This window comes from Cinclus cinclus, chromosome 1, assembly GCF_963662255.1.
Source record: "Cinclus cinclus chromosome 1, bCinCin1.1, whole genome shotgun sequence".
NCBI classification, from domain to species: domain Eukaryota; kingdom Metazoa; phylum Chordata; class Aves; order Passeriformes; family Cinclidae; genus Cinclus; species Cinclus cinclus.
The window spans coordinates 74890480-74906431 of NC_085046.1; positions in this window are offsets into that span (position 1 = coordinate 74890480).

Here is a 15952-nt window from a genome sequence, read left to right on the forward strand (position 1 = left end):
AGAATCCTTAGTCTCTGTGGCAGGGGCAGGGTCAGGCTCTGGGGCAGAATCCTTAGTCTCTAGGGCAGAATCCTTAGCCTCTGGGGCAGAATCCTTAGTCTCTGGGGCAGGGGCAGGGTAAGGGTCTGGGGCAGAATCCTTAGTGCCTGGGGCAGAGCCAGGCTCTGGGGCAGAATCCCTATTTCTTGGGGGACGTATCAGGGTTGTCATCCATGTCAATCTCCCCTCATCTCGGAATGTTAAATAGAACAGGTTTACAAGGCCTATTAGCAATGTCAGCCACTGTATGATATCATTACTGCTTAGAAGAGATTTGAACCCCTCAAAAGCTGGTGGAGCAGACCCAAAAAACTGTGTAAGGGGTTGGGACAAAATTTTTCCTGGTGTCATATCCTCACAGTATGTGCCATTATTAATGTAACCCCAAAAACATACAGTTAGAGTGTGATAGCTCTGGATCCATGTGCCCACCTTCCAGAGGAAGTTAAAAATCCATGAATTTCTCACGTTATCATCCCACAAAAGGAACTGGATAATAGTTACAGCAGCCTGAGTTATAGGACCCATGTTCAAGTAAGGGATTGCAAATGGGAGAGATAAAGCTGTGGCCACATGGAGCCCAAACCACGGTAAGCTGGACAACATGATGCCACCTAACACAAAACTGAGGTAACTCAAGAACTGTTATTCCTTTTTCACCCTTTTCTCTCAATGCCCTCGGGCCCCACGTTGGGCGCCAAAATCTGTCCTGGTTTGAGAGACAGGTGTTTGCTAAGGAAAGCGGAAGCTTCCCTTTGGTCTGAAAATAAAAAATGTGATTCTTCCGATTATTATAATTTTGGAATTAAGAGAGCTCTCAGGCAAAGATATGGGGGTAGGAATAACAGTTCTTTACTAGTATATCTAACAAGACAAACAAGAACAACAACAGCTATGAAATTACCCACAAACAGAACAGTAACTCAGTCCCAGTGTTTTTTGGCTGCAGGCACCTTTTCCCTGAGCTGCAGTTCCTGATGCTGGGGGCGGGCAGGTCCTGCAGAGCCGCAGGAGGGCTGGGGGTGATGGCAGCGCTGTCCCAGGGGGAGAGAGAGATGGAGAGAGAGCTCTCCGCTCACAGTGTGGGTCCTGGTGCTCAGCAGAGTGCTGGATGGTGGTAGTTCACAGCGAGAAGACAGCAGGGCAGGGTCTGACGGTAGTTTCCCGACGCTGGGATGGCAGGGATGGGACACAGGCGGTGATCGTCCTTCTCATCCAAACTCCCTGGGGGGAAATGGGCCGAGGCCCAGCCTTCCGCTTCCTCTTCTCGCTGTTCGAATCTCGCGGGGTTTCTCTCTTCTCTCTCCTCCCCCTTGTCACCAGGGCCCAGTCAACAGATACCTTAGCATGACAATGGGGAAAATTCCACAGAGGGAAAAGGGAAAGAACCAACCCCCAACACATTAAACTATAAAAAGTTTTCACGACTGTTCCATAAATTACTCTGGATTCCTGTAGTACTTGCAGAGTCAGAAAGAACAAAGCAATGTTCAGTGTTTTGGTTTTTTTTAAGCTGTTGTTTGGTTAAGTCTTATTAATATGCATTTGACTTGTTAGTACTTATCTATATTTTCACATATCAGGTTTGATAAAATCACTTATCTCTTAACTGGTTTCTGTAATATTGTTTCACATATTCATATATATAAAATATATTTTTTTATAATATTAAAGCATTATTATTATTATATGGTTCTTCTCCCATGTAGTATTCAAACAACATTACAAATGCAATGTATTTCTCAAAAACACTGCCAAAATTTGAAAAAAACGCTGGAGATTAGGAACAAGATGGGACGCATTTCAATTTCTGTCGTGCAAAAACATCAGACTATGACTTAACAGTAGCTTATACCATGACAGTCGTTTAACAAAGTTTTTATTTATATTAGGTTCATTAATCAGGGACATGAGATAAACAGTGAGAGATTAAAGTTTTCAGGTGATAGTAAAGGCGGTTATTAAGCCAGAAAGAAAATATAAGGAAGCTGAGAGAGTAAATTAAGCCAATGTGTAGTATGATACTGAAAGAAATCAAGTGTTTATGAAGGCAGTGCAGTTGTAGGAGGGATGACACCCTGTAACTACACAACCACTACAGATTTCAAAATTAAATGCACCCATTCTGGAAAGCAGCCTGGTTACTAAAGCTGAAAACTCGCTATAGGTTGATCAATGAGCAACTTCAATTCAAAAGTAAAAACAAAATGCTTAATAAGGACATTAAGTCTGTAACCGTGTTATTTATATGAGAAATAATATAGGATAGCTCATCTCAGAGGTCTCTAAAATTGCTCTGGAAGACTCACTATGAATATGATGAGTAGTGGGTGAGGTAGTGTTTATATTTTTTATTCCGGGAAAGGAGGTGTATAAGAAGCAGCATATAAGAATGTAAAATCATAAACAGTTTAGATAAGTTAAATTGGATGGAGGATAGAATAGCAATGGGGTGGCAATCTACCATCCAGTTTGCAGGCTATTTCCTTTATTTATCTAAAATTACATCTTTAAATTCAGGGCACTTGTGCATTCATAGAGATGCTAAATTGCGTAGGTGTTACAATGTAAACTTAATTGATCTGGAAATGGGCATAGGGACAGAATTTGAGAGAGTTATGGAGGTATTTAAGGTGTGAACTATGTAAGCATGAATTACAACTCAAACTGCTGGAAGTAAAAAAGCACAAATAGATTTTGGTTGGATCAGAGTGTCAGTACTTCTGTTAGCGTACTTACAAGTTTGGCCACCAGGGCCCTCAATTTATAGATGTCATGCAGGTCTTAAACTCTTAAGCAGGCACCATTTTCAGACATTTTACTTCATGGCATGCATTTGAGCCAACGACCACATTCCAGGCAAGCAGGCTGTGGCAGAATTCAGCACAAAAACTGAGCAGACTGAGAGATACACGTACTCCATTAAAGAGTTCTTTTAAGATATCGGTCCAGTACACAAGGAAACCACTTTAAATCTGCATTAATGGAGTACTTTGAAATAACCTTATCACTTGCCTGTGTTTTGTGTACCATGTCACTCTATAGATTGGCTGATAGCAAAAAGAAAAAGAAATTCTCTGGAATAAAATTCAACTTGCCTTAGAATGACATTTGAGTTTAATGTGAAAAGCAGTTGATTAGTAGTCTGGAGAAAACAGTACATTTATGTTCCATTAATTCCACAAGCTCTTCATCGGCTTTCCAGAAAAAGCTGCTTTTTCATCTCAGAACTAAAATTTTATGCTGTAAGTAAAAAAGAATAATCAAAATCCATGGCTGAATTTAAAAGTTGTATTTCCCTTAACCCCTCTCCAGTCATAAACAAATTCAACAGAATACTCTTCCTCCTTCAAAAACATGTTTTAAAATTTAATTTATCACAGATCATTGATATTGTTTGCCAGCCACGTACATTGGGCCATTATTTTCTTCTTGCTATACACCATTGGTTTATATGCTTTCTGAAATGCAAAGCCAAATTAAGAACTGTTGAAACATCATATGAAAGAGTTTATGAATGATGGAATAAAGGAAGTGATCATGCATCCTAGAATATTAGCATACTATTCAATCCAACTGTGATAAAAAAAAAATCTTTAATGCCTAAAAACTCTTGTAACAGTGTCTGTTGTTCACGTATTAGTAACAAAATGAAATTTTGCTTTAGAACACAAGATCTAGATGTGACTGAAATGTGGAAAGAAACCAGCCTCAGTTAAAGCAAAAGTTATCTGAAGGCTGTGTATTTCCCCAGGGGGAAAAAAAAAATAAGAGAGAGAGAGTTTAAAAGTAGTAGAAATAAGAAAAAGATTTTACTTGATGATACTTGACAGGATCATAATCTTTCTTTGTTTGTGTTGCTGTAAGATACTTTCAGACAGGTAAATAATTTCACTTTTAAAAACAGTATTTTACTACTTGATGATATGAGACAGTTGTTAATCTCAGCTGGATTTTCTTTCTCTAGTTCAATCTTCAGTGTGGCTTTCAAGGAGTACAGCAAAAAAGATTATATACACCTACCATTTTTGTCTTAGCTTACTCTCTTTTCACTGGGTTCTGACATTTATATGCATTTTTTTTTATTCTACATAGAAACTTCATTTCTGTTCCCTTTATGACATGAAAAATAACATATCATCTGAATCAAGTTTTGACATACAATTCATTTTGCATCTCATTATGACTTCAAAGTTCTAAAAATATCAAAGAAGCTTCACATGAATCAAACTTTTGCAGTTAAAAGGTTAAGTATGTTCTTATTTAAAGAGCAAAGTGTGAGTCATCTTACCGGAACCGAGAATTTCATTTTACGGATGTTATAAATTAGTACCGTGCCAACATCTGCCATTGCTTCCTTCCTTACTACCAACTTCATTTCCCCTCTTTTTACATTTAAATTTCAATTATAACACATTATAGAAATACAGGGACTAGTTAAAATAGCAATGAAATTGTTTTCAGTATTGTCTTTTAAATAGTTGATACATCAAAGTTTTATGTATCATACACCACTCTTCTGAAACTTGTCTTCAATACCTAGAAAAAGCTGCTCAAGATTGCCTACTATTGCACACTCAGAAAATTTACTTCAATTATTTTTTGCTGAAACTGATATTTTCATGTAATGCACATTCACTAATATCTTCTGAATTTTAACAAAGATTTGATCCTCTGTTTTCCTTGATGCAGAGATTATTGTGTCCTAGGGGTATTAACTTATTCATAGACTATTAAGAAGAGACTTAATTTTCTTCATCTGGGTGTCAAAATAAGGTTAAATGGTATCATTCTACAAGATGATGCAGAGCATTAACCAGTTTTTCAGAGAAAGCTTTCCTGTGAACAGTCTGGCCAATATCTTTAGGTTATAAGCTAGCCTTGAGCATGAAAGTGCATGAATGACAATAAAAAAGACTTCTATTTCCTTTCAGAGCTACCGAACTAAGACATTTTTTGAATTAGAGAGTCTTTCAAAATCAAAAGCAGCTATCCATAATAGGCAGGCAAATTCTTTTTGAGTCTTTCAGAGCAACAAGCTTGGTGGTGTAGATTCATCAATTTTTGAATTTATTCAAGATATAGTTGAAGAAGTAACAGTATAAAACTTTCCCTACTCGAAATAGCAGAATAGAAGTGAGGGTCAAAAATAGCTGCTAACATATTTCTTCAACCCAGATGCTAGTCTTCTGATACTAGTCTTCTCACAGTCTTCTGATAAAATCTAGTGAAGAAAATTAAGTTTTTGCCTCATAATCTGATTTTTTTTTTCAGTTTACAAAAAAGCTTTAAAGAACTCACTACATGTTACCAATTGCACACTTCTTCCTTCCATATGGCATAAAGTCTAACCAAGGACTTTTAGATTGCTTTTAAATTATTCCTCCATTTCCATGAACACTGGGAAAACATCTTTGATATTAAATAATGAACAAGATGGTTCCTTTCTGGGCTTGGGTTGGTTTTATTTGTTTTAATGGGTGTAAGGAGAGATTTTATCTTTTTTGTACCACTGAACTCAACAAAGTATTTTCAGGAATTGAAACCTTTTACAGTTTACTCAGCCTTAAATTTACAGTAAGATGTTTCTGAAATACCTAAGATTGAAAACTCCATTGCCAGGAAAAAAGTGAGGAAGCTACTTTCATAAATCAGTGAATCCTTAGCTTTTATCTGCCTTTGGCATTGAGACACGTTGCATAAACACATGGAAAGATATTTAAGGCACCATGAGACTTCTCATGTTTAAGAAAAATGTTATCATACATGTTACTTCAGATTATATTATTATTATTATTATTATTATTATAAAACTTGTACTTATTTAGCCCAGTATTTTGAACTTGAACTTTGAATTAGTATTCAAATGTGTGATTTCAGATTTATAACTGTGCTGTGACAGGTAAGACATGCATAGAGATCCTTGAGAAATGTCCTAATATTAGTTTTCTTTTTTTCTCTCAAAGTGATGAAAGGTCAAATGTTAATTCTAAGAGATCTACAAGCCAGTTAGTATCATCACTTCATATGGTTGGTGATTGCCCAGCTCTTCAGCTTGTCAACATGTTTCTGCAGGGCCTCCCTTCCCTTGAGGGAGTCAACAGCTCCTGTTTATGAAAAGTAATTTAAAATCATTTATGAAGATGTTGAAGAGCACAGGGCTGAGAATGGAACCCTGTAGAACCCCACTAGGGACAGATCTGATGTCACCCCATTCACTATAACCTCTTGTCCCTGACCAGTGAGCCATGACGTTGTTCATCCAGCTGTGTGCTGGACATTGGGTCCAGAATGATACTCTGAGAGACAACATGGAAAGCTTCATTGAAATCCAAAGAGAATACATCAGGTGAGATATCCTTGTCTCTAAACAGGAGAGACAAGGATTTGATGGCTGGAGCACTCAGTGGATAAGGAACTGGCTGGATGATTTTACCTAAAAATTTGCAGTTAGCTTCTCAATGCCCAGGTGGAGACCAGTGACAACTGGTGTTCCCTCAGGGACATGGACAGGGCTATTGAGGAAGAAACTCTTTACCATGAGGGTGGTGAGACACTGGCAGGGGTTACCCAGAGAAGTTGTGGATGTCTCATCCCTAAAAGTATTCAAGGAGGCTTTGAGTGAGTGGGTGGGTGAGGCTGGGTGAGGCTTTGAGAAACCTGATCTATTGGAATGTTCCCTGTCTGTGGCAGCAGAGACGGAAGTGGATGATTTATAAGGTCCCTTCCAAACCCAAACACATTATAAATCTATGATTCTTGGTTCATGAATGTATTATTTTCAAAAACAGGAAGACTACTGCATAGGAGTCAGAGGTAGTATATAACGAGATTTAACTGAGAGATTTTGGGGGATGGAGAAGATAGTTGATAATTATGTCCCTCTATTCAAGTATTAGAGGTCCTTCTTTAAGTAGCAAGTTAGTGCTAAGAAAAAAGCTTTCTCTCCTAGGAAAAAAAAAGATTTTATATTTATTATTTCAGTCCCTTTTGGAGAGTGATCGAATAAGAACTGGCAGACACAGTCTTGTGCTTACACTTCCAAGAGATTTGCTGATGAACTTGAATAGTAATACCTTTCAAAAATGAAAGCCAGAGGGTTGACCTAGGTGGGATAACAAAATCACATCTAAAGGAAATGGATATGATCCACAGAAAAGTGACATAAAAATTCAATATATTTAGTTCATATTATAGGGAAGGACAATTTCATCATCATCTTTATAGCCTATGTAGGCTCTTTTTGCCTTGCACAGTTCAGCATTACTTCACTACGCAGATGTCTGTTTCATGCTACAAGTTTTGTGGCAGTCAGTCAGAATTAGCAATAAACAAGATGCACCAGCACAGAAAATGTTTTTCACTGAGAACTCATTTGGAAACATCTGACGACTGAAGTCTTGCAAATAGCACGTTTGTGTGCAGCCAGGACAAAAGCACACAAGTACAGATTCACCTATGTAATGATACAGTCTTCATATCCAGGGGTTTTACTGTGCTTAATTTGTGAACACTTTTGATATGTATTTGATTATTGTTCCCAACAGTATTACAAATAAAGCAAACAAACACTCCTGCATCCTGTTATAAATAAGAAAGCTCTTTATTTAAAGATCTTTCAAAGAATAATACTTGTTCTGGGGGCTTCAGACTCTTGTATAATTTTCTAAGGACATTCTGCTGAGCATCCACTAACTGGACCTGACTCCTCTTTCCAGCTTAGCCTTGGGAAAAATCAGTATGTGCTCAGGGTTGTAAGTAAGGGTGGGGAGTTGACCTTGAATGCTCATATTCCCACCCAGACCATTTTGCAAGCAAACGTTTTAATGAAGAATTCATACTAGCCAAAGTTCTATTAAATTACGCAAGGCAGGCAGTGGCCAGATGCCAGATCCCCATCCAGAAACTCTCTCATTTTCATTCTTACACAGTATGGGGGGGAACAAGATGGTATTTTTGTGGGGCAAGGTAAAGACAATTACCATCATGGACAAAGCAGACTCAACTTTGAGAAGACTAATTTCATTTGTTTCTAGTTAAAAACAGAGTAGGACAGCGAGAAAAGTGAAAAATCTTCCCGTTACCTCCCCTTCTTCCTAAGCTAACCTTCACTATTCCATTTCCCGCTGCCCGGGTTGTGCAAGGGTGTGGGGAATAGTGGAGGGGACTGCGGTCAGCATACGCCCTGTCCACTTCTCCATCCCGGATCGTTCCCGGTGGCCGCAGGGAAAGCCGTGTCCCGCCGGGATGTCTCCCTGTCCGCAGGGCCATCATCCCTGCCGGGTCTCTCCTGCCCCCGTCCCTCTCCCGCTGTCCCCTCGGGGCTCCCAGGGCTGTTTCTCGCTCCCTGCCTTCCCCTGGCTCAGCCCTGGCTGCCGGGCAGCGTTTTGCCCTCCCTTGCCCAGGCTTTCCCCGGGGCTGAGGGGCTCAGCCGTGCCCTGTGCTGGGGCCGGGCAGAGCCGGGACAGAGCCGGGACAGAGCCGGGACAGAGCCGGGACAGATCCGGGACAGCCTCGGGACAGCACCGGGACAGAGCCGGGACAGCACCGGGACAGCCCCGGGACAGAGCCGGGACAGAGCCGGGACAGAGCCAGAACAGAGCCGGGACAGAGCCAGAACAGAGCCGGGACAGAGCCGGGACAGCCTCGGGACAGAGCCGGGACAGCCTCGGCGCTGCCGCCACCACTGGGACAACTCGACCATTAAAGTACGTAGCGAATTGTCTTTGCTTGTCTTCTTAAAAAGAAATATTTAAAAGTATATAAATACTCTGCCTCATTGTGTTGCGTATGCCTACCTTTCGCTCTGGAATATTTGTCTAAAAGGAATGAGCTGAGCACCAGCTGAACTTCGTATCACTGTGCTACCACAAAAGCTCAAAGCACAGAGCTAACGTTCTGCAGTATTCATACTTGGTGATATAGTATAGATGAAACAAATGTTGAAGATGAAAAGCACTGCCTCTGACCTCCATCTATAGGAAATTCTCCCTAGGACTCATCCTGTAGGTTGAGTCTCTTGGGTTCTGCACAGTGCCGTGGAAAGTATTAGAAAACTGCCGTGACACGAGCCATAGTTTCTTGATAATACTTATCAGAAAGAATGCAGGTCACGAGCTTTCATTGATTTCTTTCTGTATACCTCAAAACATATTATGAATTTTTATGTAGTTATTTAGAACCTAGATACAGTTATTAACATACAGGGACAGTAGAATTGGTGGGCTTAATAAAGCATAAATGTTTCCTTGAAGCTGTTTGTAAGTCCTCTCAAACTTCACTCTTGTCTTAGAGAAAGTGAGATAAAACTAAGAATTACTGACAAATTCAATTAAAAAATAAAATAGGAATTTCCTGTACAGAATACCAAATGTGTACTGGCTGTGTACAATAAACATTGCTTTCAATAAATGTTTGTTTAAGCAGCATAAAATGTCATGCTTTCATTGCAAAAACCCTATGCTTGGCAAACTTTTGAAAAATATTCTGAACTTTAATAGAAACAAGTGTTCTAGTGAAGTTTTAATAAGCAAAGAGGTGTTGGAGGTTAAGATAAGAGGATAGTCTGTTTTTCATTATGATCGATGCCTCATTTTTTAATTAAAACAAAAAGCCATAATTTTTTCATGTAGTCTATTATTGTATCAGTTTTCTGGTCTTGTCTCATGTATTTTAAAAGTCACTGAGACTAATAGAAAACCTTTGCCTTACATTGTGGTTGACGTTGAATGCTATGGTTACATACAGTTAAAAACATCATTAGATTTATGATGCATAGGTAGTGAATATTTGTTCTTTAAAATTTATTTCTTTCTGGGATTGTCTTGGGAATGACTCCATAACAAAAGACATAGTCTCCAACTCGAGGTCTTTGTGACTGTCACAGTCCTCTGGATTAAAGCTGTGTGCAGCAGTATATGCCTGTGTTAACTCTTAAAAAACCTGGTGTAGACAGATGTGTTTGTCTACAGCAGATTTTTGTCCAAAGGAATTATCTCTATGAAAAGCTGTAGTTTATACCATCAGAAGTCCATCAAGACCCTTGTCAATTTTCCATCATAAAGAACTTTTAGATCCTTTATAGTTAAGGGCTAATAGGAAGAGTGAGGTATGTATGGGATGGAGGACAAATATTTTATTTGTGTCAGATGGGAAACAGTTCTCAGGGGCCTTTCCCAGATTTTAAAGCACACATTTTCTTTTATTATGATAAAAATGGAAGTTACCTGGCTATTATCTTTATTTCCTGCCTTTCAGGATTTTTCTTTGTGTCTCTATCACGCACGCAGTGTGTATGGAGGTAGGGAGAAAATAATGTTTTCACCTCTTGGCTGCACAAATACTTGTAATGGCGTAAGTGAAAAGGCAGTGTAAAATGTGGACTTAAGGTATTGTTCTGGTTTTGGCTGAGATAGAGTTAAATTTGTTCATGGTAACTTGTATGAGGTTGTGTCTTGCTGAAAAAGGTGTTGATAATTCAATGGTTGATAACTCACAGTTTTGTTCCTGCTGAGCAGAGCTTACACAGCAGCAAGTCCTGTCCTGCTCCTCAGAATGCTCTTCCAGCAGGTTAGCTGGGGTGCAGGGAATCTGGAAGGGGACATGTTTGGGACAGCTGACCCCAACTGACCAAAAGGTCATGTTCAGCTTATAAAATTGTGGTGAAAGTTGGGGGCTGGGTAGTGCTCAGGAATTAGCTGGGCATTGTCAGTTGGTGGTAAGACATTATTTTCATTTCCATCACTTTATCTGATTTTATTTTCTTCTCTTTGATATTTTTTCTATTTTCCTTTTTATAATATTATTATATTGATTTTTAATTTTTAAGCTGTCTTTATGTCAACTCAACTTTCCTACTTTCAGCCTTCTAATTCTCCCATCCCATTTGGGGGGTGAAAAAGAGTGAGTGAGGGGCTTTGTGGCGCTTAGTTGCCATCTCTATAAAAACCATGACAGGTGATTAAAAATATATATATATGAAACTTCGGCTTTGTTGTTGCCAGGTGCATTTTCAGAGATGATTTAGTCTTCTTGGAATCCAAAGTCTTTTGAGATTAAAATGCAATCTCATAAATACACTGCAGCTGTGATCAGATTTGTTTAGGGTTTTAAGTCAGTACTGCTCATATCAACTGTGTTGTGTCAGTTTTAGTTTGCCACAAGAAAAAATATGATTGAGCACAATATGTACTTTGGTTGCTGGTCTAATCCCAAACAGGCAAAAGAGCTAACCCAAGTGAGGATGTTTTGCTCTTTCAAATGTGGATATTTAACTTGCGTTAATTCAAGATATTGTTCAGATTTGCCGAGCTGCTAAGTTTATTGCCTGGACAGTGTCAGGCATATTTATAATTAAAATGTATACAACACTGTGCTGTTGTAAAATACTTTAACATAAGAAATGAAAAATAATAGCAAGTTGGGGGATTTTACTGAGGTTTTTTTGAGACATATGTAAGTGAAAAAATGCTATTCCTGCGTCCTGAAAAAAAAACCAAAAAAAAAAAAAAAAAGAAACAAACCAACCCTCTGAAAAATCTACTTTGGGGAAATTTCATATTTTAAAACACAGATATATATAACTAATAGAATTTTGGAAAGATTCATGTCGGCCTCATTGGCAAAATAGGTTTGACTGTGTACAGAGGACCAGATTTTATTAATGGCTGGTATTTGAAACAAAATATGTGATTACATACATGATACTTAATTATATGTCTCTCACATCATTAATTTAACAGCTACCTCATAAAAATAATAGCTACCATTATTTGGTGAGGAGATTGTTAGCAAAATTTAGGGAGAAGCTGAGTCTGATCAGAGTTTTGGAAATTTTAATTTGGAGAGGTTTTGAGCATCATTCTGAGTATTTTGAAACTGGAAAATTTTCAGGTGCTTGCATTTACTATGTTAGATGTGTGAGTTATCAGTATGAATAGCAAATATTCCATGGTCTTCTAACTAGAGCATGAGATACTTCAGTATAGATGATCTGCTAACTTTTCATTTCCTCTTGTAGCTTGAGGGATTCAAACAGAATCACTGCTGCCCTCTAAGACTTGTAAGAGCTGGGCCTTTTGTTTCTGCAATGCATTTTTCAGTTACAGATCATTACAAATATCAAGTGTCTTATCAACTCCATGATAATGCAAATAATTGAAAAGCACAAAGCAGGCAATAATAAAGAAATTTTGAAGGTAACAACTATCCTTCTGTAAATGCTGTCTTCAAATTCTCCAGTTTCATTTTCACTGTAATATCTGTGATCAAATATTTTGTTTTACTTGATTTAGATTTTTTTTAAATTCTGTGTTGAATGTTAGACATTTCAGTGAACTCTTTTTGTTTTTTATCACCCAGATTGTTTGAAATTTAATGCATTGATACAAATTAGTTGCATGACATTGAAAGTGAATCCACATATACAGTATAGAAACATAATACCTCTGACAAGAAAATACCTCTCAAGACTACTGACTCAGGCAAAGGCTGGCCTTCATGATACCAGAAACAGAACTGTCTTCACACATTTAAACTGCTACTGCCATATGCATTATCCATATCTGAAATGGTTGGTAGGAGACTTCTTCTGCCATGCTGATAACAAAATACCCACTTTGCCCAAGTTGTAAAGGAAAATGGAGACCATATACAATACAGTCAGACTTGGGCCGAAGTGGAATTCTGCTACAGAGTTGGTAGCACCAGTTACAGCAAATAGATTTCTGCTAATAAAACTCCAACATTAAATGGATTGTGCAAAGCCTGGAAATTGAACTGCCCAAGATTTGCATTGATTTTTCCTCATATATGTAGGTCTGAGAGAAACAGCTCTTAACTTCTTATATGAATGGACCTGCAAATTTCATAACACAATTAGGTGTATTTATAGTTGGGTTGCTCCTCTGTCAGTTTAAAATATGGGGTATTCCAGTGACTTTGTAAAGAAGTATTAATCAGATGCTGCTTAAGTTGATAAAGTGACAGAATTCAGCAATTGCAAAACTTCTAAGACTGCTCCACCATCTTGAAAAAGTTATTTTTTATTTTGTGCTTTTGTCTTTAGTGTTTGCTTTATATGAACACCAAGTGTTTTACTTGCATAAATGTTCTCAGAAAAAGCATTTTACCCAAATTCTCTGAAACAGCACATATTAATACAATCTATCAATAAAATTGTGACTAAAATTAAATGTTAGTAAGTAATTGATTTGAGTTATCCTTGGTTATTCAGCTGTATGCTGTTTCTTGCAGAACATTTAAAGCATTTGGAATATTTTTCAAAGCATCCTGCTGCTTGAAGAATGACAAGTAATCAGGCTTTCTATTGGAATAGGTCAAAGGATATTCTGTGACTGTAAGTACATTTTTCATTTTTAAGGCTGAGAATAATAGAATAAAATGCACGTTTGTTAGTTTATCCGCAATAAGTTGTGAACATTATTAAAAAATTGATTTCTGAGAAGGACTGTGTATTCCTAAGCCTCGTCTGGTAAAAGTAATAGCTCTCTAAATAAACCACTGAACTCAAAGAATGCAGCGCAACAAACCCAAAAATATGGAAGGTTTGGATGCTCATACCCAGAAACAGATCAATATTTAATGCAACTTTCAGAACATTCACAGTATTCTGAAGGAAAAAAATGTTAGACACAACACATGTATTATGTTTTAGTACAGAATGTCCTTGACCTGCTACAATTACTGTAAATTTTAAATCAGATTCTGCCACTGTCCTGTATAATACCTGCTTGAAAAATAGCCCCTTGTCATCTCGGGTGAAATCCTGACTGTCCAATTTAACACATTTCTATATGAGTCTGAATTAGAAGCCTCATTAGAGTGTACTTGTAACTCAGGCTTGTGCCTTTGTCACACAGGCTGTGTGCCTAAGGTTAGGCAGCAATGTGAGTATTTGTAGAGTGCAATGGGAAAGTCTCCTGAAATACTGTTATGGACTCTGATCTACAAGCAATTGTAAATAGGGATTTTGATAGGTTGGAAATAAAAATCACTGTCGCTAGAAAGAGTATCTTTACAGTTGTAGTAGAAGTTATGCATATGGAAACTTTTGATCCAGGCATGGGTTAAGATATCAAACACCTCTGAAGTCCAGTTGTATTTAGATCTAGAAATACCTAACCTGCCTCCTGCTCTTAAAAGTTTCTCTGTAGATGTTTTACATCTTTAAATCTGATACATATTTTCACTGTCCATTTGCATGATTTGCACTAGTGTTTTGCTGTTATAATAAAAATGATTATGTTAAATCTTACATTCTACTCTAAGTAAAACATTTAATAGATTCTCAGAAGGAATCTGATCATCCATGATACCTAAAGAATGTCAGCAAACAACATGGAATGGTAACAGAAGACAAGTGGAAAGGAACTGATACACAATGCTAAACACAAATTCTTTGTCTTTTTCTGGTTTGATAGCTGAATTTGAGCTTGTTTTAAAGAATTTGGCTGGAGGTGGGTCAGCACTGTAAAAAAATAAAAGGTAAGATATGAGAAAAAATCATTTGGGGGCTGAGAGATTATGCAGTTTGTACATTCAAGGAAGCTGTTTCATTTGGGAAGTGAGATGTTTGCCAAGGAAGCAAATACCTAGAAAATAAAACTCTGTGGAATATTTTCCTAGAGGAAAATCTGTGTTAGGATTTAGAAGTTATTTAGACCCTGAAGAAGAATCATATTTGTAGTTGATGTAGGAATAAAAGGAAAAGCAGAAGAGAACTCAGAAATAAAATAAAAGGGAAGATTTCTTTATTAGGTAAACAAATTATCTGCATACCTGTAATGCAACTACTATAGCATTTTGTCTTGGTGTTGGTACTCTTGTCAAGATTGGTGTGGGGTTTTTTGGTTTGTTTTTAAGTAAAGGGTTTACTTTAAAAAGGCTCTTCCAGATTGTGTGGGATTGACTTTATTAGGGCACACGTGCCAGCTCAACACTGTGTGATGAAGAATGATAGAATTCTTTCAAGTGGAATTGAGTGTATCAGGCTTTGAAACACAGCTTCTACATAAAAGTGAGTTATTTGATTAGAGAGTCACTAAATCAAACCTGAAACCGCAGTCTATGGAGACATGTCTTGAGCTACCTTGTTTCTATAAAATCAGACACAGATATTTTAAATGCTGTTTCAGTTTAGGAAATAAATCAATTTATGCTAATAGTTTCCAGGTGACTTACATAGTACTTAATGGTGCATAAATAGCACAGTTGAAGATGCACTTGGTAGATGTGAGGAGTTTTTAGATTCCAGAAATTTGTATTTCAGATAATCACAGCTTACAGCGATCCATTCAAAAAGTCTGCTCAGGCCAGTTCCACTGACTTTTGGTAAATATTTCACTGTTAGAATTTCAAAACTACTAGTTATTTCTTATTCAAGCAAAGAAAAAAAAAAAAGGCCTAAAATTCAGCAGGTGTATTTTACTTCTAGTGGAATAAGGACATTCCTAAAAGTATTCAGAAAAGTTGTCTTTATGTGTAGTATTCTTTGTCCTTTCTTCAGTCCCTATTCCATCAGCCATCCAGTTTAGAGAGAGTTTTAGTTGATAGGTTCAATGAACATATCTTTTAGCCTTAATGTACCTATAGATGTACATATAGAATGATTGTACCTATAGATGGGTCAACATTTATTGTCTTCCATGACTAAGTATTAATCCTAGCTAATCCACCAAACTGAACACTTAATATTCTCTTCTGATTTACAGGTTTTTCCTCTAATAATACCAGTAAAGCTTTTTTTTCTTTATACTACTGGACTTTAAAGATAACAGTATAAACCAGAAGACAAATATTTTTGGGGTAGATTTATCATTGCAGGTGATTATCTTAGGTTGTAATGGATGCAAATATATTGATTTGAAAAAATTATGTCTCTGTAAGAATTAAA